Source organism: Anas acuta, chromosome 3 (genome assembly GCF_963932015.1).
Source record: "Anas acuta chromosome 3, bAnaAcu1.1, whole genome shotgun sequence".
NCBI classification, from domain to species: Eukaryota; Metazoa; Chordata; class Aves; order Anseriformes; family Anatidae; genus Anas; species Anas acuta.
Genome location: NC_088981.1, coordinates 31,054,943 through 31,082,374, shown reverse-complemented (window position 1 = coordinate 31,082,374; position 27,432 = coordinate 31,054,943). Strand labels below are relative to the sequence as shown.

At 38.1% G+C, this 27,432-nt stretch overlaps 1 long non-coding RNA gene across 2 annotated transcripts; it reads left to right on the top strand.

Moving 5' to 3' along the window:
- The first annotated feature begins 1,037 nt into the window (after positions 1–1,037).
- Positions 1,038–27,432, top strand: LOC137853720 (uncharacterized). Of its 2 annotated transcripts, none has more exons than XR_011094680.1 (4): positions 1,038–2,146; positions 2,917–3,069; positions 14,763–14,930; positions 15,879–18,737. It is a non-coding gene; the product is annotated as an uncharacterized lncRNA (long non-coding RNA). The 2 variants fall into 2 exon arrangements; XR_011094679.1 differs by lacking the exon at positions 15,879–18,737 and adding an exon at positions 20,020–27,432 and having other exon boundaries at positions 1,044–2,146.

The following is a 27,432-nucleotide window of genomic DNA, read 5'->3' as shown; positions in this document are numbered from 1 at the left end:
CCTATTTTTGGACACTGAGGATTTGCCATTAAGAAAACAAAACCCAGGGACACAGGTCAACAAGCAAAACGTCTTTGTTGGCGTTAACTGCCCAGACCACTTTTAAACCATATATTTTTCTATGACCTCCCAAATTTTGCTTCAGGGGCAGTAGTAACTAGTGAGGGAGTCCTTGATAGGACTAGTGAGGGAGTCCTTGAGTTCTTTGGGAAATGAGTACCCAAAATGAAATCTGAAGACACAGACATCATGTGTGCTTGATCCTAGATCCTGATGAAACCCACAAGAGTCACTTGGACTGAGACCATTGCTCATTCTGCGGGAATACAACCCTTCTTTTCTCTCTAAAAGAACAATACAATGGAAACTCTTCTAGGAGCACATCATGGAATTTCCATTTCCCCTTGCAGGATTTTCCTGTAGAGGACTAATCTGAACATTTAATGGTTTCTTAGCTGAGCTTTAACGTAGGTTCAAAAGCATATGAATGCTCTCATGGGTGGAATAGCAAGCTACTGGAGGATATGAAATATTTCCTCAATGGAGGCATTTACCAAAGCTGCTGTAGGACTTCCATGATTCTATGAAAGCCAAGTCTGCTGAAAATTTTCATGCTAATTTATATAGATTTTTTAAAAAAGGAGTCATGGAATTCCATACCTCATATACATTAATTTTCCATCCAACAGAATAACTTTGGCCATCTTGTACTTCAGTGAAAACCACCTCTGTAAGCAGAGTGTGACTGAACAAGAACTAGCATAATGGAAAGTTTCATTTCCAAAATATAATAAAGTTGCAGTAGTAGCGAAGGAAGTGAACATTACTTGCACTTATGGTACACTCATTTATGCTTTTATGAATATGAATTTATGTTTTCCTTTTATGCTGCTGTTTGCATAACTGAAATCTATCATGGCATTTAAAACTGGATTAAAATGTTTCTTTTGTTTCTGCTTTTGAGCCTCTTACAGAATAACTTATATTTTAATATTGCTATTATAAATGTTTATGATGGGTAAAACTATGCATGGGCCTGGTCCAACTCCCACTTAAGTAAGTAGAAGGATTCCTTTAATGTTGATGGGGGCTGGATTGGGCAATCGATATATCTTGCTGTTTATATACAGTAGTGTACAAAAGTGTTAATGCTCTATAAGTTAGCAAAGACATTATTACCATCTGAATTTCCAGTGCAGATATATTACCTAAAACAAGCAGTTCCATGAGCAGTGGAACTAATGAAGTCTAATTTTCTATGATTTGTATCTGAGGGTGAATTTCCATGTGGTTTCTCTGGAAGCTTTTCCTGTCATGAGAGCAATGAATGGATTTCCCTCCTCTCCCTGGCCACTTATTTTCATGAGATTTGTAGAAAATGAATACAGATGAGTCTTCTAGCTCTCTGTTGAATTTGGTTAAAAGTAGACAGGAGGTTTACTAGGGGCTGGCAGATAGGTGACATAAAAACTTACAAATGTTACAGTTACAAGCCACGTTCCTGGGGAAACTGGACTAAAAGAAGTAAAGGAATGTGCACACTGGACTTTGTATCATCAGACTTTGATAATATGCTAAAGGAACAGTTAATAAGAAACCACAAATGTAGATTTAAAAGGAGCCAGAAGTAATCTGAGTTTTAATAAGCAACAGAGAAGTCTTGGTTATCCCCTTAAGCACAGCTATGCATTACATAACCTCATGACTTCCCAGGGGACAGCAGAGGCATCTTGTTCCAATGAGACCCAATGCCTCCTGGAGCTTCCCAGCATGCAGACGGTATTTGAAATATTTATGGTACTGCTAAATGCCTTTGGGACCAGGTGACTCTCCCAAGAATTAAGAATTGCTTTGTAAGCCAGAGCAGAAGGAGAACATAACTTGCCTTGGTTCTTCACTCTGCCCTTTGGTAAATGAAGTAGGGAATAATCTTACTTCATTCCTGGGGAATGCACTCCAAAGAACCAGGGAAAAGTCCTTAAGTGAGTCAGAGGATGGAAAAGAAGAATTCACAACATCAGATTTTTTTTTTCCCCATTATTCTTTATTCTTTCCATCCTCTAAATCTGCATCCTTGACAAGTGTGTTGCAGAAGTAACAATATAAATTTGGCCGAAGCCATATGGATCATTAGAGTTGACTTTGGGTAAGTTACTCCTGGATAAATTTTATCCTCATAATTGTTTTTTTTTTTTTTTTTTTTTTTTTTTTAATCTAATTACATTTGTACCTAATAATTAAGAACAGATTATAATGTACTACATAAATGTAACAATCTTCATACCTACATATTTACCCACTATGGAGCACACTGAATAATATAGAAATCAATGTATTTTAGGTGGAATTGGTAGCAGTATTCAAAGTTAACATTGCCTAGTTCTTTTGATTACAATTGCCTACAGCTTTGCCAATGTCAACAACCTGAAATGAAAATTTCTACACTTATGCTGTATTCCAAACAGATTTTATATTTTAACTTAAATTAAAAAGAAATCAAAATAATGAATCAAATGTAACAAAATATTTGTGCAAATGACAGTCATGTTTCCTTCTCAAAAATCAATGTTTTGTAAAGCTCTACCTGTCAAGAGTGTTATACTCTGTCAAGAGTATTCTGAAAGACAGAAAGAGCAGTCCTGAAACGTGGATGTTGTGATCTGTGGAACATCCTGGCAGAACTTGCCAAATTGTAAACCTTTACGTTCATCATTTGTACATCCTCAGTGGAGTTTGTTGAAAGCTTACTGATAAATTCTCAAAACTTCATATTTGTACTTTCTGACTAAGATCTTTGAGTGACTGGCATTAATTTTATGTTCACCAAATGTTGTGCAACCTTTGTTAGGCTGTTTTTTTTTTTCTTTTTTTTTTTTTTTTCCTAATTTATGGTATATTCCTCTCCTTGCCTTTTAGGGTGTGAGATGGAGGATGGATGAAGCACAAGAGCCAGAAAGAAAGAAATATTCTCTTTTATTTTCCTGTACCAAAGTGGGATCTGAAAAAGCTTTACTTTGCCAGGAACTTTTGTGCACTGTAGAACAAGACTGTTATAGTCCATATGTTCAAGTAAGTCAAATCAGAGATGTTTTCATTGTGGCATTTTATCATTTGTCTACTTTAGGATTTTCTAAGACCATTTTGATTTTGATTTTTATGTTTTATGATCTAATACTTCAGTTAATAAAACATAGTTTACCTGTGACTAATACATTATTTGATAAATTAACTGCTGTTTAGTAAGACATGTTCGTTAAGCAGAGCTCAAGATGCTCTCAAGAAGTACCCTTCTGTATCCTGTTGGCTGCTCAAGAAGATATTTTTTCAAAAACTCTAAGTATGTCAGTATTTTTCTTGCAAATCTTTTGCTGGATATAAAATGTAATATATACAATGTTACACGCTGAATATGGTGGTTTGTTGTTCATCTAGTGGTATGTATCATCTTATGAAATTAATCCCATATTTTTGTGAATGTTTATCCATCCTGTCGCAGACTATCCTCTCAAATCTATTTGTTGTATGTTGTTTCCACAACATGAATGTCTAAACAGTTTGAAATCAATCCTGCATGCTCTGTCATGTAGGTGGTATCCAAAAATCTCTTCCAAATTTGGCTATATGTTTCATAGCACCTGTTTCATGAGTTCTTAGCACCTGCTCTCCTCATGGGAGTATTAACACGTACTTCAACAGAAATAACATCCGGTCCCTTGTTTGTTGATATTCTTGTACAATATCATCAGCTACAATGCTAGAAGAAACAAACAGTGTGCACTTCCTTCATCAGAATAGATGAACAGGATGTACTAGCCCACAGGTCTTTCTTTTCTTAATGATATAGCTATTTCTGCTGGACTCAAGAGTTGTCTACTACAGGTAGACACTGTAAACTACTAAAGACAGTGTAAAACTTGTACTTGCCTCTGTGTTCTGGTGAAAACAACATGAAATAGAGAAAGGGTTTACAAAGCATGTATTTCATAGATGCTTTATGCAGTTCTCAGCCTTGCTTTTTGTACCACAGCATGGCACTGATTTGGGAAAGGGCAGCGGGTGGACGGCAAATTTGTACACAGTCTGTCTACTTCTGGCACTCCACTGTAGAGTGCTTCATTAGCTATTAGTTGGTCAGGCTGTGCGTGATCCATTCTTAGGCCCTGATACCAAGTCACAGCATTTGACACTTAAGCAATTAACTGTGTTAATGGAGAATTGCAACACTTACCAGGGCACAGGCCTTCGCATATGAATGTTTGTGCTTTGCCACTGTGACCATTTATGTGATTAGAATAGTTTTATATGGAAATTAGCAGTTGGATGTCTCTCTTCTGCATATAAAATGATTACAATGTGGTGAGGGCTACTAATTGTGCCTTCTAATTTTCTGCAGTATTTCGCAATTCATGTATATCATGTCCGTGGGCAGACCCTGATTTGGGAGATCTTTGAGGTTTAAATTTTCAGATTCTTCTCATTTATTGGAGCAGAATATAGTTTTTTAGCATAAATGAGAAACAGGGACAGAAAGTTGAAACTTTGCTGGTACATATTGGATAATCATTAAACGGATTGTCAGGCATTGCTATTTAAAAGCAAATGTGCACTAACCATTACTAGCGATCCTGCAATCGTTTTCTATCATTTCAATTAAAAATGAAGATAAACAATGCAGCATTTTTATCAAAAATTTCAAAGCACTTTACAGAAGAGGTCAAAATACTAATCCCTTTTGATTAATCGAGAAACCAAGGAAGAGCAAGAAACTGAGGAAGAGAAAGAAAACCCATAATTTTCCCAGTATTTCCAGGTAGGTAACACAGGCAGTACATGCAGCTGCTGTGGGGCAAGAAGGGACAAAGAAGAGACAGGTACCTATTACCTTTACAGCCCAGTGCAACATTAAAAATTGGATAGCATGTCCTTAGGCTGTGGAAGAATGAAGCAGCATGTGCAATACCTCTTCCTCCCCAACATCTCAGGATGGAAACCAGGAAAAAATGCTCTGTACTTGCATTTTAAAGGTATAGCCCAGTCTTGTGTGGCCTGACTTTGTTGAAGGTAACAGCTTATTCAAAAAAGTTAATTTCTCTCTCTCTTTTTTTTTTTTACTCACATCTGAAAAAAAAAAAATCCAAATTCTTAGTGTTGCATGTACAAACACTATTTACTGTTAATATACCTGTATGCTTGAACTTGTAGTAATGTTAATTTTAAGTGAGTGGCAGATGACTACAATAGTTCTGCAGAGCAATTAAAAGGGAAGGCCCATGTTTTGCTGAATAGCACATGCTGATTTTTATTCAGATAATACAGACCAGATTTATATTGTTGTATTAGAAATAAGACATACAGTTTTGGCTGGAGTTTTTATGGGCCTTCCCATCTGATCCAGAGAGTCACTGATTTGGTATAAGCATTCATTATGAAAAAAAAAAGGAATAAATCTGAAGCTAGATGACCAGATAACTGGGAGCTATTCCATTCATTCTTTATCTTAAAGGCATTAAGGTAAGGATAGTACCATGTGTATCTTTAACTGTAATCCTGGCAAATATCTGAATTTCACTGGCACAAATTGACTGTACTCAATATATCTTATTCTGTTCTAGGTTCTCATTACCTTAGCTATTGAACTTTTGCTCTGATTCAAAAACAAACAAACAAACAAAAACAAACAAACAAAAAACAAATGAGTGCAAAGGCAACTGTTTGTCAAGTGTTTGTCCAACAAAGCTGAAGAGAAGTTTTGTCAGAGTAAGAAATTCAGGATTTGACCCTCTGAGTAGATTTTATTTTCAAAGCAGGTTCCCAGAAGCCACACAGAAAAAGGAAACAAAGCTAAAATTGGGACAAGGTCAACTGGATATAGAAGTGACTGTAACAAACCTAAAATAGTTCTGTTATTTTTGTTTCAACTAAAGTTCACAGATTTTTTATTAAGAATCTAACCCAGATATTTAGACAGCAATCAGACAGAACAACTTTTAATGGTTGCCCAGCGGGAAGGTTATATTCATAAAATAGTGTTAACTTCATACTTGGATGTTGACAAATTACAGTTATTGCTTTAAATACTCAAAGACAGCAATTTCCCTATACCAAGGGTATAACATGTTACAGAAAAACAGAGAAATCTTTTGAGCATATTTTGTAATTGTTCATTGCTTGAATAAAAATATACATTATACACACGTATAAACACAGAGAAACACAGGCATTTTATCAGGATAAGGCACAATTCTTTTCCACTTAAAGGGCTTTAAAACCAGTGTGTGTAGGAGAGGGATCAGGTCTTATTTAAACATGATAGAAATGCAGACTGCATATCTTCCAAGCAGAAATGCATGATTGCAAATCAATGGATAAAGTAATATTCATCTTAATTGAAAATGAAGGCAGTCTTTTTACTTTAGATATTCTTTTTCTAAAGCAAAGTTCTTGTATCAGAGATGGAGCATACTCAAGGTTTCCTCATGTGGGATCCACCACTACCACCGCCAACCCTCTCCAAAAACCAAACAAACAGAAAACCTCTCAGAAACATTAGGAGTCAGATAACATAAGTCACCAAAGTACTCAACTTAGAATTCCCTCTGTTGCTACAACTATTTATGTTGTTATTATTAAGAATGATTTTGTGTTGCTAAGAATTTCTACTACTGTTAGAGGTTTCCCTGAAAAGGTGTCTGTGATTCAGAATTCATTTCACGTCAAATCATTTCATTAATTTGGATCTATTCTAGATTTTCCTGCTGGTGTGAATATTCAAAGAATATTTTGTCATTCTGACCTTCATTTTTTTGTGATGCTTTTATAGTTATTTCATTGGTTCAACATGCATATGTTATTCTCTTTTATATACATTTTTGTAAATATTAATAATAATATAATATATTGGAAAGATAGGACTCTTTATACTTATAATGAAAGCTGTTGTCCACTATTCTGAAAGATGACACATGAGAATTCATATGACATGGAAAATACAGAGGTTTTAAATAGCTGTACAGCTAAAATGCAAAACTCAGCCAAGGGCAGCAATATCCCTTCTAAACCATTTTTAACCATCACAAACTACCAAATACTGTAGCAACAGAATTAAGTCTAACTGGCAGCTGAGGAAAAGTGAACCTGATTTTTAGAGATAAACACGTATCACTCTCAGTGTCATAAAAAGGTATGCTAGACCTAACCTTCAGCCTGCATAGAGAACGTCATGGTACAAAGGGAAATAGTTTTGTTCTTTGTCATTAGCAGGCTGGCTAAGCTAGGAACTAGCTCTATGACTTTCTTAAAAATAGCAGATTAAAAAAAAAAAAAAAGTAATTTACTAACATCCTAATCACAAAAATGCCACAGTAATAAGCATATTTTGTGAACAGCCTTAACGACTTCTAAAAGACAGATCATACAAAGAGTAGCCTCAGTGGGACTACTCTCATTGTTAAAATCATGGACCTGTAAAATATGTTAACAAATTATGGTCTTTATTGTATAATTAGAACTCCTTGCTTAACGTCTCAGTAATGTCCAGAGGTGGGCAAGAAGAGATGGTCTGTTTTCTTCATTTTACAGAGGGTAAGCTTGGGTGAAAGAAGACTGAAAGTCCTGTCAAAGGCCGGGTGGGGAATCCTTGGCAAAGCCCTGAATGCTTAAATTCCATCTGAGTACTTTAACCTCAAAGCTGTAATTTTTATCAGTCTTCATTTTACTGAAAAAGCTATTGAAGCAGTAATTCAAAATAATGTCAGCTGACTGAAGGATAATCTTCAGGTAACTTGAGAGAAGAGGATTTTACTGCTTTCCACCTTAAAAGAGCACGGGTATATTAAACAATTAGAACTGTTAACAAAGGTAAGCTAAAAGCTAAACATAATAAGAACTGTTTTCAGCATTTCAAAAGAACTAAATACATCAGCAGCTTCAAAATCCTTTTGAACAAATGCACCCAGAAACAACTAACTAGCAAACAAAGCTATTATGAAGATGACAGTGTGGTCAGTGAACTTTCAGCATGTCAACTCTGTAAAATGTAGGCCTCTAGAATGATTCTCACTTTTGAGCAAGTAGAAAAGTGGCAGGCTTAACAACAGATACTGAGGACAGGGTATGATGATCTGCTGCTTTTTACAAGGTTTGATTGATGAGAATTGCCTTAAAAAGAGAAGTATATTCCTTACGTATTGTTGAAAGAATTTGGTTTTCCTTAAATGTTAAAGGATCAAGGCCAATAAAATGATCAGAATCTCACACCAATGAGATAATCCTATCACATTACTTTACATTTAGCTGAACTTCTATTCTGCTTAAGCAACCTAGAAAAAGCTTAAAAGACTTCCACATGGAACAGTTATTCTATATGCTATCATATATCACAGCTTACAGGTAATGAAGCTGATTTTATTGGACAGATAGATTAGCCTAGTCTAATAGTGCTTTTAATAGTGCTATTTTTTTTTTTTTTTAATTTCTTTTTCCTTTTTTTTTTTTTTTGGTACTGATTAGATGGTTGGATGTAACTATGCACAAGAAGGTTTATAGTGGAAAAACTACTTCAACCTCAGCAACATGAAAAGTTATAAAAAACTAGTAGGTAAAGATGTCTCATCATCTTTGGGGAATGTCAGAGCAGAATTAATGTAGCTTCAGTGAACATACTATGGGGCTGATCCTTTCTCACAGCTTTCAGAAGGACTGTTATTATTTCTTCAATAAGAAATCGCTGTTTATGTAGGATAGTACAATGCTGGATCAGAATTTCAGTTATTAAAAAGGATAAAGGATCAAGGTGGTTTTTCTAACATGATAAACACTGCTTTGTCTAAAAAAAACAACACTATACATTGCACTAACAAAGTTGGTTTTCTAGGTTTGGATTCATGAAAGTGATAAAGCACATGCTTAAAGTTAACTTTCCTGAACAAGAAGCCTTTAGGAATTAGTATGTGCCTCTGGAGACGGGATACAGGATATTCTGAAGGATGTTAGACATCCAAATAAAACAAGGTAGAAGCTATGAACAGATCTCCAGCATTCTCTTTGGTAATGCCAGATCCATGAACAGAGTTACAACAGTAAAGGTGAAGCAAGAGCTGCAGCTAGGCTGGGTTTAAGCTCATGACAAGTAAGATTTATTTTTTTTATATATATAATTATTTTTCACTGGTTGTGAATCTGCACAGGATTTTGGTTTTGTTTGGATTGTTTCGGCACTTCAATTTTATTGTATCTCTCTTCATAATTGCATACTTAAATAAGAGTTACACATGCTATTCATTTGATTCCTGGACATTTTTTATTATTATTTTTTTTAACTTTTGTTGTATTCTTTAAACTGGAAAGATATTGTGTACACTTACATCATTAGAACAGATCTGTTCAACATATTCCTTCATTACAAATGGATCTGTGGATCTGTTGCACAATTTTAAAGACAATCACAATCACTGCAATAGAAACTCCTGTTAGCTTTTCTTTCTCTCTCATTTTTTTTTTTCCTTTTGAGTTCCTACTTCTTTAGAGAGCCTTTTTTTATGATGCCATGATTCTCTTGAAACCTTTGTAGGGTTGAGATATGTTGGTATTAAATACAAACAAAATACAATGTTGATGTAAAATATGACATACTGGTACAAAATGCAAACTATGGACAACTACTTCAGGTTCCAATAGTTATAAAAAAGAGATGTAGCAATAAATGAGTAAAAAAAATAGAAGGAAAAAGAATTAAGATTAGAGAACAAATAAAACCTGATAAAATAGGTTTAAAAAGGACAATCCTTTTTAATACTGGCATATATGGATCTAACCTAAATAACCTCAGTAGTCACTTTACTGGATGTAAACATTTAATTCACAATGACAAACATAACTGGGTTTTCTGCTTGAGAGTTATCTGGAACAGACAATAGAGTCCTTCTAAAAGATCCACAATGGGGACGTATTCAATACACTTTTAAATTCACTTATGGGTAACAAATAATTTGGACAAACACCATTATTAGATATTTAAACTATGAGCCGATTCACTTGAGTGAGTATGATAAATCACAAATATTCATGTTACTTGATTAGATGAGCATGCAAGCAGCTTTTAATATCTGATATCTAAAATCGATGTTCTGAAAGTCTATTTCTATGATCTCAGGCCTGCATTTTTTAAAATCAGCAAGCAAGAATGCTACTAAATTTCAATAGCCAAATATGCACAGAAAATATGTACTGATATGCTTTTTTTTTTTTTTTTTTTAACTTGCTGATGGAGTATTTGTGGACTGTTTCCACAATATCCTGCCAAGCTTTCGTTCATTACATAATGTATATTTTTGCATGATCACTGTATTAGGCTCAAGCTCAAAAGTTACATGTATTTATGAGGAAAAAAACCAACAAGGAAACAAAAAAGAAGATTGGAACACACAACATACAAACAACTCAATGAATTTTGTATGATACTTTGAAAAACAGAAAGCAAAATATTTAGAGTAATCCTATATTTTTGCAAACCTTCAAATACATTAAGGGCAGAGAAATTCAGGAAAAGCAAAAGTTGCTAGAAGTGTTGAATAACCAACAATCTGAAATATGTAATTCTTGTAAAATATGTACACATTCTTGGGGATGTAAGGACTGACTTGAACAGAAAAAAAAAAAATAGAGAGGGAAATCTGTGACTTTCTGTGTTTAATGAAAAAAAAAGTCATTTCTGGAAGGCTTTGTATCATTGCTGTGCTATGTAGAAAATTATTTTTCTTTCACTGTAAAACTGTTAAAGAGCGGAGAGATATACACAATGTGTGGGAGACTTAGAGACTTCCTAAGCACTCAGAACACCTAAATTTGATTCCACATTTGACCCTAGTAGCACTGTTTCATGCCTGGCTTAAGCTGATCTCAAACTGCTGTCATGGAAAGGAGCAGTCCTGCCTTTCCCATCTCCTTCCCAACCAAAACTTCCCATTCCTGCCATCTCCCTTGCATGAGCTCTACTGACTTGTGTAGCCATAGGGAGATCAGGTTGTCCCACTGATGTTGCTGAAAACTAGTAATTGAAAACTAGTATTTTTTTCCCCCAAAGGTTAATGTGGTAATTGAAAAGAAGCAGCAGAATGTGATTAAAGCTGGTCCATGCCTCTCAGCAACAGGTTGTTTTAGGTCAGCTTAAATTCATCATGAAACTGAAACTTCAGCAAGATGCCTAAAAAGATTATATGAATAGCCAGACAGTCTTTGGTTTCTCACTTTAATAAAAAGTGCTGATAATGAGAAATTTCTTAGCCAACTCTGACTTGGGCTTTTATTCATTGTTCTTGCCTATTAATGTTTAATGTCAAAGAATATATAGATTTATTTGAACTGTAGTTTCTTTTACATCTGTTGAACATAAGTTCCAGAGTCATATTTACCTCTTACTTCCTGTTCTGTTTTCCCTATTTTTCCCATCTTACTGTGATGCTGCACATTATATCATCAGCAGATATTACTGTCAAGACTTACATTGATATATCTATATACTATTTGTATCAGAACACTGAATAGAAAAAGAGATTCTACTTATGATGTTCCCAATAAAGCCTCTTAAAAACCTCCTCGTATTCAGGCTCAGACATAATTCTCCATTCTTATCCAGCATGTTTTTCCCAGACAACAAACAACACCATTTTCTTCAATGTGACACAGACCTGTAATACCATTCAAGCATTTCCAGAGCTGTGCAGTAGTGCTGTGCCTAAATCTGACAATTTTTTGCTTCATAGTGTCTCTGTAATATGCTGGTTCTCTTTATCTTGTCTCTACCTGTTATATCTCAAAGCCTTTTTTTCTTTTTCTTTTTCTTTTCTTTTCCTTTTTTTTTTTTTTTGTCTCTAAGCTTGACTAATGAAATCAGATCCATTCAAAACTCCACTGCAAAGATGGTTTTCTCATTCTTGTCTTTGACAGATTTATCCCTTCCTGTACACTAACACATGGGCTCCCTGTTCTTCATCGCCTGCAGCGTAGGGTACCGCTCTTCCCACTCAGACTTCCTCCCACTTGTTTGTCCCACTCATCTCTTCAGATCAGTTTTAAGATCTTCCCTTCATTTCCTGTCATGTTAATATCTATCACACACCCATTAACATTTTGGAATATGCCTTTTTGAGCCTGCTTCTTACATTGTGTTGAGTTTTGAAGGCCTTCCCTGTGAACCTACGCAAAGTTACCATGTTAGCCTCCTGTAACCACTTCCTTAAAATTTCCATGTGTAAAATTTCCTGCAAATCTTTTGAGAACAGTTACACTCCAGACTGCTGCCAGTCCATCATATTGATCAAACTGGTTTTACAGTTCCTTTGTAGTTCCCTATACGTAAGCTCAGTACTACAAGATACTTGCTGTATATACCCTTAAATTTACAGGTTTTGGCAAAAAGGTTATCTGTCTTTTCTTTCCTTTATCCTTTTTCCTTTTTCCTTTTTCCTTTTTCCCTTTCCCTTTCCCTTTCCCTTTCCCTTTCCCTTTCCCTTTCCCTTTCCCTTTCCCTTTCCCTTTCCCTTTCCCTTTCCCTTTCCCCTTCCTTTTTTCTCCTTTTCTCTCTCTCTCTCTCTTTTTTTTTTTTTTTTAACTTAGTGCAGACTTAGGGCATGTCTTAGCCTATGACAGAGTTTATGGTTGACAAAGTAAGAGGAATATATTATGATAAATCAATAATAGTAATTTACAAGTATAAGTTACCATAACTGAAACTCTGCTTTTATTGCTTTAGTATTAAATGTGGGACCAGAAAATTTTTAGTGCTTTTTAATTTAAAAATCTCCTTATCCTTTTAATAAAAATATTACAACAATACGACAATTCTGGCAAAGGTTCTGTACTTGAATGTTGTGAACAATGGAGAATAAACACTGGGATAAAAGTCACTGGCTGGCATGTGAAGAAGTTTCCTTTTACATCTCTTGGTACAGCCCTTGGTGACAGAAAATGGTCATGAATGGAAGTGAAAGTTGCTGCGAGTATTATTATGGTGGGAATTCTATTCACTTTTCAGATTTATACTAAGGATAGGTTCAGTTATCTAATTACCTAAAAGCAAAAATACAATTAATTTTAAATTTTAAGTGGATACGTGGATACAGAAGAAACACCAGTTTTCCAGGCTGGATTCATTTTTACTTCTGTCATGCCCCACCCTGAAACATACCCTTTAACACATGTAGTCCTCTGGACGCGTACGAGAATCAGGCTGATTCTTTGCATGGAGGTCCTCAACCACTGTTGTCTAGGAGAAGCTAGACACAGCAGGAGTAGCAGCAGTCTAACAGGATGTTCCTTCTGACACCATCAGAAAGAGTTTCTGTGTGATTTAAACATTTGGGCAGTCTTGTCACTATGCATAGTATAAAGTATGAAATAATCTGTGTTTGTCTACAGCTCTTCTGTTTCCTTAGTTCAGGTAAGAAATTGCAACTGCTCCACAGAGAAAGCAAAAATAATGACGGGAAAAGATGCAGACATCCCACATCTTCATAGAATCATAGAATCATTATGGTTGGAAAAGACCTTCAAGATCATCTGGTCCAACCGTCACCCTACCACCAATGTCACCCACTAAACCATGTCCCTAAGCACCAGGTCCAACCTTTCCTTGAACTCTCTCAGGGACGGTGACACCACCACCTCCCTGGGCAACCCATTCCAACACCTGACTGCTCTTTCTGAGCAGAAATGTCTCCTCATTTCTAACCTGAACCTCCCCTGGTGCAACTTGAGGCCATTCCCTCTAGTCCTATCACTAGTTTTCTGTGAGAAGAGGCCAGCACCCAGCTCCCCACACCTTCCTTTCAGGTAGTTGTAGGGAGCAATAAGGTCTCCCAAGCCTCCTCTTCTCCAGACTAAACAACCCCAGCACCCTCAGCCGGTCCCCACAGGGCTTGTTTTCCAGGCCCTTCTTCAGCTTCGTAGCCCTTCTCTGGACACACTCCAGAAGGCCTTGATGTCCTTCTCGTACTGAGGGGCCCTAAGCTGAACACAGTACTCAAGGTACAGCCTCACCAGAGCAGAGTAGAGGGGGACGATCACCTCCCTGCTTCTGCTGGCTGCACTATTCCCGATACAAGCCAGCATGCTGTTGGCCTTCTTGGCCACTTGGGCACACTGCCAGCTCATGTTCAGATAAGCATCAATCAGCACCCCCAGATCTTCAATAGCCTCATTTTAGCAGAATAAAAATTTGCTGAGATTGAAAAGTAAATGAGCTAGATCCACTACCACATTTGTATTACTCATAGAGTTGGACCTGATTATGTCTTCTGGCATCAAAATCTAGTGATCCATGCAGGCAGCCCTCACTCAAGGTAATCAGCCTTTTTAAGGGCCTTCTATTTTCCAGTGTCCTCTTCAATGCTAACATAGAGACACACCGCTTCAGGAGCCTGCTCAGAGCTCCCTCAGGGCTTCAGTCCCTTCATTCTGGGTAGGCCAGGTGCAGCCTATGACACAGAGACTTTTTGATGAAGCAGTCAACACCTACAACTTTAAATATTTGTTGAGGGGAAGCTTGGGGGAGTAATTTAACAGGTGTATTTGTGCCTGCAGAAACTTAGGGGCATGTTGATTATCTGTGCCAGGACTTGTGCTGCTTGCTAATATCCTTGCCAAAAGTCATAGAGCTCAGATTTACACAGAGTATATTTGTCATTAGGGTTGGTATTCATCAAATGTAACCTCAGTATCTTGTATTACTAAATGTTTTGATGTGAGTTGTTTTATTTTTTTTCCAGAGATAACCCTGGATTTATCTTTAAAGCACTCAACATCCAACCCCCCTCTTCTGTTTTCCCTTTGCTTAGCACCCAGCTCTCTGTGTTGAGTGTGATGGGTGACCTTTTTAAAGAAAGACATCATCAGAAAAAGTTTCCTGACAGCGTCCATGCTCTTATGTTTTGGAGGTAAGGGATTTTTTCCACTTAAAAAATCCCTTAAAATACATAAAAATCCCTTAAAATACATAAAAGTTTTGTATTCATACTGCTATAACATGATGTTTGCAACTTAAAGGGGTGGCCTTTCTATGAGTCTCCAGCATATGAGTTTTTATGTATTAAGGTCTGTAAAGGGGATACCACTTGCGAAGATTTACAGTGTTTCAGGACTGTGTGCCAGATGGTAAAAGCCATATGAGTTGCGAAGTCCTTAGAGATTTTTTTTTAGTTTGTTTTTGTTTATCATAGAGAATATGCTTCTGGGTTCATAAAGTTTCAGCATGTTCTGTCTACTGCGTCATGGAGAAAAATATTAACTCTATCCTGAATCCAGGCCACCAGGAGCTATAAAAATAGTATTTAAAAGAGGAGGTAGGCAGGCTATTTCCTGGGAGAAAAAAATAGTTGTTTTAAAATACATTCTTGCTATGTTGATGCTAAAATTAATAGGTTGTTATTATTGTTATTCTCTGAAATGATCTATTCAGAAAATAAAGCAAGTTTCTTTGAAACAATTATATTTAAATACTTTGTTTAGCCTGTTTGCCTGGAAATGCAGTATTGTTTTTACTACAAAGAATTGCTCATATTTGGATCTGAGCATACATTCAAATACTGTTCCATGTACATTCAAAAAAATCCCAGAGTGGCTTTCCCAGTCAGAAAGACAAATAATTGGAGATATTCAGAAAGCCATTGCAATTTGAGGTCACAGGCCAGGCAAGTCAATGTAATTCATGATGCACAGTGGGCTTTAATGAGATTCCTAAGCATACCCTGCAAGGGAGTATGGCCCACTGTATATGGTAGGAGGGGGATAAACCCTTGATTTTTAGTACAGCAGATCTCCTGCAATAAAAAAGACACGCCATCAAATTATCTAACTGGACTGTTGAATTTCCATTTTCTTCAAAGCCCGCCCACTGCTATGCTTGTGGAAATTCTTTCCAATGAGGAGACTGTGGCTTGAGATGAAGGCACAGGCCAAACTAGAGTCCTGTAGAGATCCAGGACGGAGGGCACCCTGAAGGCAGCGAGGCCCAGCAGGATTCAGCCCACTGAGCCGTGCTCGGACCACTGGCCGGCGCTGGGAGGGCTTAATCAGTTTGAGCATCGCTTCCAGCCTGCGGTCTGGGAGCTTCTCCTGGTTTCAACCCCCGCAGCTGAGGGCTCGTCGGCGGCTGGGGCCAGCCTGAAAATGGCGGCGCCGCCAGGTGGCGCCCGCGCGCGCCCCCGTCGCCATCGGCCAACGGCCGGGGCACGCGGCGGCCGGCGGCGCGCGGGCGGCGTCCCCCTGGCAACTGCGCGGGGCTGGCGGGGCGGAGGCGGGCGCCGCCGCCATCTTTTCCTGTTTATTGTACCTCAAATAGCTGACCTTGGGAGAGGCACGGCCCCGCGCCGGGCTGCGGCTCGCTCAGCCCGGCTCAGTGTTATCAGCGGTTTGTTTTGCTGGGTTGGGAGGCTGGGAGCCACGGGGCCAGGCCTCTGCCAAGTTCGGGATTTTTCCACCAGCTACGTTGGGTTGTTTCCAGTGGCTTTTCGTAGCGGAGTCTCCTGACACATGGGTTAGGCCCTGGGTTTAGAGTTTATATCCTCAGGGGTTCCTCAGAGAGCACAGTGCTGTGAAAGCGATCGGAGCTGGCCGCTAACAACACCCAGAATGCTACAAGTTTATATGAAAATGAAGTAATCTTAGGTTCAGCATGAATATCAAAATCCCCCCTTTGTGCCTTGAGTCTGAGTCACTTCAGCTAGGCTACAGCTACCATTGACATACAGGCTATGGACGCGATCCAGGAAAACAAGATATTTTGAGACTGGTGAAGGGCACCTCAAGTTTGTGTTGTACACTGGTAAAATTACCCATTTTTATTGAAACCTGCAATTCCTGGGTGAACCACGCTGTGATAAATAGGGGTAAAATGTGGCTTGCTCGAGTATTAATAGTAAGCTGCGTATGGCTTCGTGTGAATGAGAGTTCAGTGCTGCTTGTGGGGGTGTTGAGTCTAATCCCAGCCATAGACAAAATTGACAGCACATCTATATGATAGTCATGACAGATGAACTGCACAAATGCTTTATATTAGTAAATTCAAAGTGTAAATTGATAGCTGCAATTCTGTTGTAGATGAGGCTGAAGTTTCAGGGTGCTGTTGGCTGTAAGTCGCTGAAACTCAATAAAAGTCTCCTTTGCTTCTTTACTTCTAAAACCTGGGAAATGAACTAACTTGCAGTTTATTTGCTATTTGAAAAGCCAATGTTAGGTGTCACCTGCCAATGCAAATACTTTATTTTTCTCTATTTCATTTTATTCCTTGACTGGGTCCTGGGCACAGCCTACAACAAAGCCTGGCACCCTGACAGCATTTCATACAGTTCAGCAAAGCACCAAAGAGCAAAATCCTTGTGAATGGCACCAGAAGTAACCATTCCTTGTGCTAGTTTTCCTCAGGTTTACCGATACATCTTAGTTCCCCTCTTTAAGTCTACAGTAAAGCATTGAAGCCTTCTATTCACCCTCTCAACTACTTCAGTGACTTTTTATTTTTGTGTGATACACCAACTGTTGAGGCACCTTGAGACCTGGACCAAAGGCAGTTCAATGGCCATGGCTACTTATGCTGAGAATGCAGTGATCCCCATTATTTTACCTCTAGGAGAAAAAATTGCATCACCTCTTATTTAGAACCAGTTTGCTGACTTAAATGCCCCATTTTACATACTTCAGTGATTTTTTTTCTCTCTATTTTTTTTTTTTTCTGTTCTTTGAAAACAAAGATTTTATCAGCCAAAACCAACTATTTCACAAACATTAATTGTTGTGGAAAGCACCTAGGCAACTCAGTCAGGTACTGCCTAAGAAAGTGCCTAAGAGCTTTGAAAGTGCTACATAAAGGAGGAGCTCCACACCTGCCTCTTGCAGTTTATCTGCATTTATCTTGAAATTAAAAGACACATTTAACATTAATTGGGAGGCTTGAACCATTCTTGGCAGAGCTGAAAAAGAATGATACCGACACAATAAAATAAAAATACTAAAATTAATGGGAACGATACAGAGCAAAAGCTTTGCAGAGGAACAGTGCCACACTTGTGGGGCCAGGAGAAACTGCTAGCTATGTTACTTTAAACTTATTTCAGGATCATCTGAAGTAAATGTAAAGATTTGTACAAATACTCCATGATTTTGATCAAGAATTGGCAAATACGAGATTTATCAGTGAACAGAAGTTAGAATTGTACTTGAACAAGAAAATGGGAAGAAAACTATCCTGTTATAATACTGTATTTTGAAACACAAAGAGAAAGGCCAAAAGAAGTCAGAGATAGTAGTCCAGAAATGTACCTTCAAGGTAAATTAGGTGTCCAAGACAGTTCATATGTGGAATAGTCATATATATAAATGAATCATCACAAAGTAGCCCTTTACAGCTGAGCAAGCAGGTGTATCCTATATTTCCAAAAGGGAACAGATCCATAAACTGAGAATCAGTGCAAATCTTACCAAACAAATGAGATTTTATTCCTTTTTTTTTAAAAAAAAAAAAAAGGAAAGAAAGAAAAAAAAAAAAACACAACTTAGGAGCTATTTTTCAAAAGTTTATACAGCTGATAGTTTAGTTGGCTAAAAGGAGGTTTTGGCTTAAAGGTGTAAGGTAAATATTTGCAAGGATCAAAGAGGTGGCAGATGAGGGTAGTTAAGAGGTAGGTACTCAGCAGGTTTTAAATCTGCGAGTGGGCTATTATCCAAGCAGGTATTGTGTCAATGTTTTTGTCTACCACACAACTAATGCCCCACCAATAAACGAAAATACACGTTCACTCATGCTTTGGACAAAATGAATAAAACACACAGAGAGACCAAAACTTAGAAGTTCATGTTTTCCTGAGCTCCTTTCCCCTCTAGACTTCAAGAAGTTCTAGCCTTCCGTCTTGCCACGTCTTTCTCCAATGACAGAAATGCTTTGAGCTTTGTTTGGAGGCATTCAGGTTAGCCACAAAACCAGAGGTTTAGAAATTCTTTGCTTATGCAAAGATGAGCTCTCAGTCAGATCATTCTCATTCAACTAACTGCTGCACCTGGAGGTTTGTCTTAAGAGCAAGTAGAAGGAACTGTATGAGAGGGCTTTTATTAGCCTCCTTATGGGTCCCTTCCAACTCAGGATATTCTATTCTAATTCTATTCTATTCTATTCTATTCTATTCTATTCTATTCTATTCTATTCTATTCTATTCTATTCTATTCTATTCTATTCTATTCTATTCTATGGTTGTTTGTGAAGAGGACTTTCAGACCTGAGTTGCCTCCCTGCAGCCCTGACAGCACTTGTCTCCCCAAAAGGGATGGGATTCCATCCCGTCCCATCCTGTGTCACCCACACTGCTGTTTTGGCAAGCTGCCTATCTCTCAGGTTGCTGTGTTGCCTTTTTTAAAAATGTATTTGAACTGCCTTTCTCTGAGTTGTATCAGGATAGGTTCCACTGTGGAAACAGTAAACTAGCTCTTAGGTATTGTAGTACCTCTGGTTTTGACATCCAAGTGCTTCAGAGTTTCTGGCCACAGATGTTCTGCAGGATTGTTTTTTTCTCCACGCCCTTTCAGGGAACAGCAACAGCGGGCTGCTCCCTAAGAGCAGGCAGATCGGGAGCTGCCAGTGAAGGAAGTCAAGGCAGTAAGGCAAGATCATGACCAGTGAGATGCACTATTAGGCACAAATGTGCAAGAAACACAGACACCTCTTGGGCAACAACCAAGAACAAGGGCCAAGACCGAATGCTTCTCAAGGCAAGGAGTTAAGGTCTTCCCGGAGGCCTCGCAACTCTTTCCCCACAGCCTACCCCAAAGTGACACCACTGCACCATATGATAGCTGACCTTGAGTACAGGTAGCCAAGCTCCTAGCAATTGGGCCTGGATTGAGTTTGTAGAAAACCTAGGTACCTTCAGGACCTGACAGACTTCAGCCATCCTCTCTCCTTCCCTGAATATAGGAAAAAAACAAACAAACTGCAAGTAAGATTTTTATGCTGTTCCTCCATGTTTTCTTTATATGCAGCAAAGAGGAAGAATTGCAACTTGTCACTGGCACAGAAGAGGAAGAAAACATGACACTCTTGGTATGCCTAGAAAAGCCTCAGAGGACCTTCAGCCTGAAATCTTGACAGTTCACTCCCAATGGTGTTGCAACGACTACCTCAGCTTCCAGCCTGAACTAAATCCTTCATCTGGATCCCCATGTTTTATTGAGTCAATGTGCTGCTTTTTGTCCTATCTTTCAGGGTCTTTTAAGAGTTCTTAGGTCTTTTGTCTGTCATTGTAGCAGCTTTCTTCTCTTCACATACATTTTGCATTTGTCATCCTCTGATATAAATGTCTCTGTGCTTCGTTCTGTGCTGCTTTGTGTTTGTGGAGAGCCTCCCCTGAAATGGAGAGCTACTCATGCTCTCCTCCTTCAGATCTTCTGCCTAAAGATTCTTCCTAAGGAGGGTAGATTTAGATAATCAGTCAATTGAACTAATGATGGCTAACCTGAGGGTTAGGTAGGAAGTTAGGAAGAGTTTTTTTTTTTTTTTTTTAATTGTAATATTTAAAATATAGTTTTGTAGTAACATGTCTTTTAAAAATGGTATAAGCTTTATGTTCCCCTTTTTTTTTTGCCACCCACTTGCTCTGTTTCTGAATTTCTATTGATATTTTAGGTACAGTCTTCATTTGATTTGGCCTTAAAAACATTTTTCTTAACTAAATGAAAGCGGTGCTTAAGAACATCTTAATTATGACTCTGATTTAGAAAAGCTAGCAATCATTTTTGTGTTTTTAAGTATGTGAGTACTCTACTAACATGCTTAAAATTAAGCATGTCCTGAAGAGCTTTGCTGAACTGAACCTAAAATTTCTGATGCACTTTCAATATAATTTTTGCCAGTATGATTTTGTTACCTTTTTCTTAATGTTAAAAAAAAGGGAAAAGAAAGGCAAGGCAAGGCAAGGCAAGGCAAGGCAAGGCAAGGCAAGGCAAGGCAAGGCAAGGCAAGGCAAGGCAAGGCAAGGCAAGGCAAGGAAAGGAAAGGAAAGGAAAGGAAAGGAAAGGAAAGGAAAGGAAAGGAAAGGAAAGGAAAGGAAAGGAAGAGAAAAGGATTCCTTCTCTGCCCTTCTCTGCCAGAGATTTTAAAAATAAGAGCATTTGATTAATCAGATTAGGCTATGGGTCAGTTTTTTACCACTTTCATGGAAATTTTATTTCTCATTTGCCCTTATTTAAGCATTATCACTAACTTGTCATGAGGAAGAAGAAAGGTCTAAATCACTAACAAAGATGGCAATATTCAGCAAGTTCTGTAAAATGTTATCAGGTCCATTCAATGTGCTTCTGTTACTTAAGAACCCCCAGCAGCCTGGTGTTTCTCGAACTAGGCATGCCAGAGGAGTTGTATTTGGAACTGGACCAACTCAAATACTCCTAATGCATGGAAGAGAAGTCACTGAGAGTGTCATCAGTTAGTGTGCAGGATTGTTTTAAGCAGAGTTTTGAAAGAGCAGCCTTGGAAAATATGCTGCTTTCTGAGAATGCAGTTTTGTAACATTAATAATTGCTCTGAGTGGTAAATGACAGAAAATGAATTGGACTCAAATCCTTCACGTCTTCACAGGCTGCATAACTGAGACAGAGATTACATTTGGGTTTTGCAGAGATGATTAATCAATCATATAGTTAGCTGTAGCTGGTGCTTGTCCCAGGTGTTCAAAGCAGTACATAGTTTTTTTGACTGCTCAGAATATTAAAAAAAAATAAAAATATCGGAGTTAAATGGTTGTTTCTGGATTATCTGAAGAAATTGTTTGATAACAGCCCACAATTGTTTTGAAGCAATTTCAAATGTATTCCATAAAGCACATTAGAACTGCTGCTTATCTCCCAGGATCAAATGGATAACCAGAAGGCTTTTGTACACACATTTGGACAGGTACTGGAGAAAATGAAATAGAACCTTATTTGTAAATACAAACCCTGTATCTGAGTCTACCATCCTGTTAAGTTTAAGTGAAGTATTTCTGAGCATTATGATTTATTATAGATGTGATTTATTTTGCACAGGAACTGGATGAGCACTGTAGAGGAAATAGAATCTATAATAAACACCTCCTAGACATTCTGCATCCATCAGTAGGATATGCATGAAATTACAAGGGATGAAACAGTTAGGACAAAGGCATTGTCAAGAAGGTATACTGCTGGGAGCATGGCATTGCTGCTTTCAAAAGAAGGGGTGTAATGAAGAAATATATTGACCAGCTGTTACCAGACAGAAAGGTTCAGGAAGAGAAAAGTGTGCTGAAATTAAAGCTGATGGCTTTGCAGTTACTGGGGAGGAAAATGATTATGCTTTTTATTGGCCTGAAGGGGGTGTAAATGAAAATGTTACAGTAGAATGTGAATCTTTTAATATAGATGAAGAGCTGAGAATGAGCAAATGCCAAATCCCCTCCTAACAAGCTACCTTCAGCCATGGGGCAAATACAAAAACCTTCAAAACTGATTTATAAATATTCAGGGGGAACCACATTAGGCATATGTGGTTTTATTTTTCATGAATCTATTACAATGAGCAGTGGTTAAGTATGTATGTGGATATTTATAAATGCATGTGTATATAAAAATAACTCCGGATTTAGAAAGACTTTTAAATATGTGCTTAAACAAAGCCTGTATTTTAGTTCTGTTAAACTTAGACCCATGTTCAATTCCTTTCCTGATCTGGGACCCTAGGCAGTTACTTTCATTTTCTGAGCATCTTGACATTACTTGGAACTGGCTCTCCCAAAGACAGTTGCCATTTTGCAACACAAAGTCAATATGATATGTTACGGAAGAGTATATTCTCATGAAGACTTTTCTATTGTTCCCATTTTCTTTCTTTTATCTGAAATAGAAATAACTCATGTTGAAAATGCAGCCTATGTATACTGGCAATTAAAAACAAATCAGGAAATCACTGTGCTATATTAAATCATACGTGCCTAGTTATGATTTAACATGCTGGAGAATGAAAACAAATTCCACCCTATTTTGTGATAGTGATAACAGTGATTTATTTAGTGATTTATTTATTTCTTTATTAAGATTGATTGGTATACATACTTAATGTCTTCAGAGCTCCAGATTTTACTTCCTGTAAAGGATTATTTTAGCTGAAGTGTCAAACACTGCTTTTGTAAACACTAGGCATCTTATTCAGAATAACATTTTTTTTTTCCATGCTTATACCATTCATGTATGCATCCAAAGATTCCGGTGGTGAGTGAAATTATTGGGATCCCTTCTAACTAAATATATAGTTCCTGTTTACAGCAATGTTCTAGGTAAGTTAAAATGAGAAGTCTTAGAGACCAGCCAGCTTTGCTTTTTTCAGATGCAAGCATGGTGTCTTGCAATTGGCTGTGCTTCTTCAGTAAAAAGGCAGCAAGAGGAGACATTGAAAACAGAGAGAATTTGAGAGAAAGGGCATGTGGTGACCTAACAGCACACTGGGTGCAAATTCTGCTTTTGGTTTACACTGAAGCAACCATGCTGAAGTCACTACTGCTGGAATTAAGCCTTGCTTATCCAGATGATCAATAAACAAAAAGTAATTGATGCTACAGAACCTCAAAGTGGAGGAAATAACCAAAAAATGCTGATGTGGGCTATTCAGACCAGTTTCTTGGCTGTTCACATCAAAGCAAGTTAATTCACTTGTTTTTTTTACAGAACTGTTTCAGCTGTTGCTTCTCTCTCTAAGCAGTGAGATTATGTAAAATATTTTCTATGAATAAGCACAGAGTCATGAGGCTTGGATCCAAAGAACCATTATACATGTAGTCTTGTTGATGAAGTCTGTCAGGGGGAATTAATACTGGAAAGGATGGTGCTTATTATTAATACTAGCCTCTGAGGGGATATTGAAAAGGGCCTAAGTGTAGATGGCAAATTCATATGACTGCAATACAATATGGCAGCAGAAAAAGGACATTGTAACTTGATGCTGCTCACAGAGAAGCTGTATCAGAGAGGAAGGAGAGAGCTGCGGAAAAGCGCCAATGCAAACAGTACCTGGAATTCCATTTTTAGCTTGCTGGCCAGGATGTATTGCTGGGTAGGGGTCATGCATAGAGCAGCAAAGTATCTGGGAAATATTTAAGAGAAGGCTGAAGTCTTAGAATGTGTTGTTTTGCTGAGAATGGCTGAAGAGAAACATACTTCAAAAGTAAAGATTTAAATGCAAAAGAAATGCAGGGATAACAATTGAACAACATATGAAGGGTCTCAATACAAGAGCAGCAATAAGAGCCTAGCCTCAGGGGCACCTCAGTGACTTTGGTGACTTAATATCCATTTTTCTCAGCTTTTAACATGTAGACTAGCTGCCAGGAATGAGTTGACTGCAGAAACTATCTCAGGTCAGTTGTGGTACCTGAAATTAGCCTGGTCAAACTATTAGGAATACAGACTGCCGAGGTTATGGCTTCAGGCATAGGCTGATTGTAGCAGGAACCATTGGAGCCTGTCTCAGTGAAGCTGGCGAGGCAGCCTGAGAGCTCGCGCACCAGTGAAGCCCCTCGTTCTTTGGGTGGTATCACTCAAGATGGACAGGGCCAACTTGCTGTGCAGGCAGAGCAGGCGGTAGCCAGCAGTAGCAGAGCCAGCAGCGTTGCCTATGCCAAAGGGCACAAGGGTTGTTTGTAAGAGGAGTGCATGCTGCATAAACAGCAAATTCCTACCTCCTCCTCCTCCGCTCTGCTGCCAAAGAAGAGGGTGAGAGTTTGCCAAATGAAAGCAGTACTAATCCCTTTTTCACAGATACCTGAAGAAAGCTCCACTGATTCATCTTGTCTTGACCCTCATATACCAGGACCTCTCCAAATCTGCCCAGCCCCACCATCCTGCCCCACTTCCCATTAACCGGTGTTAAGATTTTCACTTGGCTGGTGTGCTGAGTTGCTTTGGTCTTCTCTGATGACCAGCTTCCTTACAACAACAACTTCCCCAACACCTTTTACTTCTCCCTGTACATTAAGTCGCCTTGTGGGATTTTATTTTACCACCCAAAAGGGAGATTAGTCACATGAGATTACTTTTTACTGCCCTGAAGGGACATCCTAGTTTGTTATAGCTGAATTTGTGTAGTAACTTTCACCTGGTAAAAGTGGGCCCAGGCTAGGTCTGTGCGAGCCAACAGAACAGCTCAGGGGAAGTGAGTCTGTAGACCAAAATGATACTGAGTGCCTCATAGACATGCTTCATGCATTTGCAGGCTTTTGTACTCAAATCTCTTCTGATACACTCTGGAAGTTAAATACCCAGTAGCAATTGAAGTGCGACAGGCCTGCACCTTCTGGTTTAGTTCTGTCTGGAAGGAAATCTGTTCGTGCATTTTGAAGTGGCTCCACAACAGAACCCAAAGCCGAGAAAGTGGGGGTGATTTGAATTAAAACTCTGATGTGGATGCACCCTCAGGCATCTATGTTTTCAAAATATTCTTAAGAGCCTCTTCTAGGAGATTTGGTTTTAAAAATTCTTGGGAAAGAACAAATTGTATCTGTCAGTTTGCTTTTATCTTCCATTGTATTAATTCTTTCAAAGAATTTTAATAGGATAAAGAGATGCATTTACTATTACAGCAGCTGAATTGTTTATTTCTTATCATTTTATATTAATCTGTGGTGGTTTGCAGCACTCTATTCAATTATTGTTCTCAGTTGTTTTTCTTTGCACTGAAATAAGAAGACCATAAACAGAGCCCACAAACACACTTATAATAATATTTACTGTGTAAAGCATCTCATTTCAATCTATCAAATGAAGAGTTTGTTGTATGATTGGAATTTGAAAGATCACTGCCAGCTTTTTTCGCCATCTGAATGTTTGTACCAGTTCGAACAGAGAGCACCTTGCAGAATAGATGGTGAATAAAATCTTCCCATTCAAAGAGACCAGGAGATTGGGTACAAGATCAGATTCCACATCTGGGAGATGTCTGTTTATCTTAGCAGCTTTTCTGAGTCTAAGTGTAATTGCCATGGTTCAGCAGGACAACAGGGAGTGTAAGCACAGAAAAGAGTGGGTTTCCTATGAAAATGTGTGAGGTGGTGGTGGGCATTGATAAAACTCAATAGACTCAGCAAGGATCTGCTACTGAGAAAGACAAAGTTTGAATGTCTCTTCTATGGGCCAAAACTGCGGAGAATGGAGAAGGGGCTCAGGAGCTGAGCTGCAAGAAAAGAGCCTAGAACTCTGAAGCAAGGACTTCTCTTCAATTTTGGGTTCACGCAATGGGACCATCTTTGCATCTTGTTATTCTTTCACCCTTTCTTTGACCTCTAGTGATCATATTAAACTAAACAAAGCTGACCCTCAGAAAGTTGAGATTTCCCAGCATATCCCTTTTCAGCAGCTAGAAGCTGACAGTGCAAGGGCCTTCTCTGTGTGCAACAAGACTCATTACAATGAAAGTCTATGAACTCTCGCTCTCCTACTGTGTGTTACCCTCATTGTAGATCACCTCAATGGCAACTGCAGAAACAGTAGTTCCTAAATAAAGGAAGCTATAATTGTGAACAGGAAAATAAGGGGAAATAAGTTGTTCTTTCGATGCAGGAGATGTCATAAAACGCAACCAGGGAACACTGGCAGTGGGTTAAATTTAAACTGCGGAGCTCTAGTAGATGCTGAGGAAGAGACAGCACAAAATAGGCTGGAGTAAAAAGCATAGTTAATCCAATAGTACCATCTTCCACGTGTGTTTTACAAGGGGACAGATAATGAATTTTGATTTTTTTAGGTCTGACGAAGCCAAATTCTAGAAGAAGTCAAGGTTATTCCTAGTTTCTCTCCAGCAACAGGAATGTTCATCTGATACGATATGATCTCTCTTTCCCATCTACAATGCACGATGGAATCCTCTTTAGCCATATTTTAAAGGTATTAGTGAAAGCATGAAGACAACTGGAAAAATTGTGAAGAGAAAGTGCCAAACCAAATGAAGTAACTTCTTTAGAAACATTCTTAAGCAAAGCTTCAAGTGCAACTCAGGACATCATGTAGGGGAAATAAGATACTGGATAGAAGATAGGTTTTCTTCTGAAACATCAAATGAGATGGTGAATCAGCAAGATACAGAAATGTACAAATATTTGAGGCAGGAGGTGCTGCAGAGTAGTCTCTGTGAAAATTATATAGCTATTTACTTTTATACTTTCTGAATGAAACTAACTTTAGGTCTTTTAATACAGATGCACAAATAATCTTCTGGTAATTGTATTTACCTATGAATAGTAGGTTTAGAGCATGTTCCATTGTTAAAGACAGGGATCAATTGCTGCTTACCAAGCAAGTTTTGATTTTTGAAATGTATATCTTATTTATTTATAAAATTCTCGCTTGATTAGGATGTAAAAAGATTTTCTTTTTTTCCCCCAGACAAAAATGTCA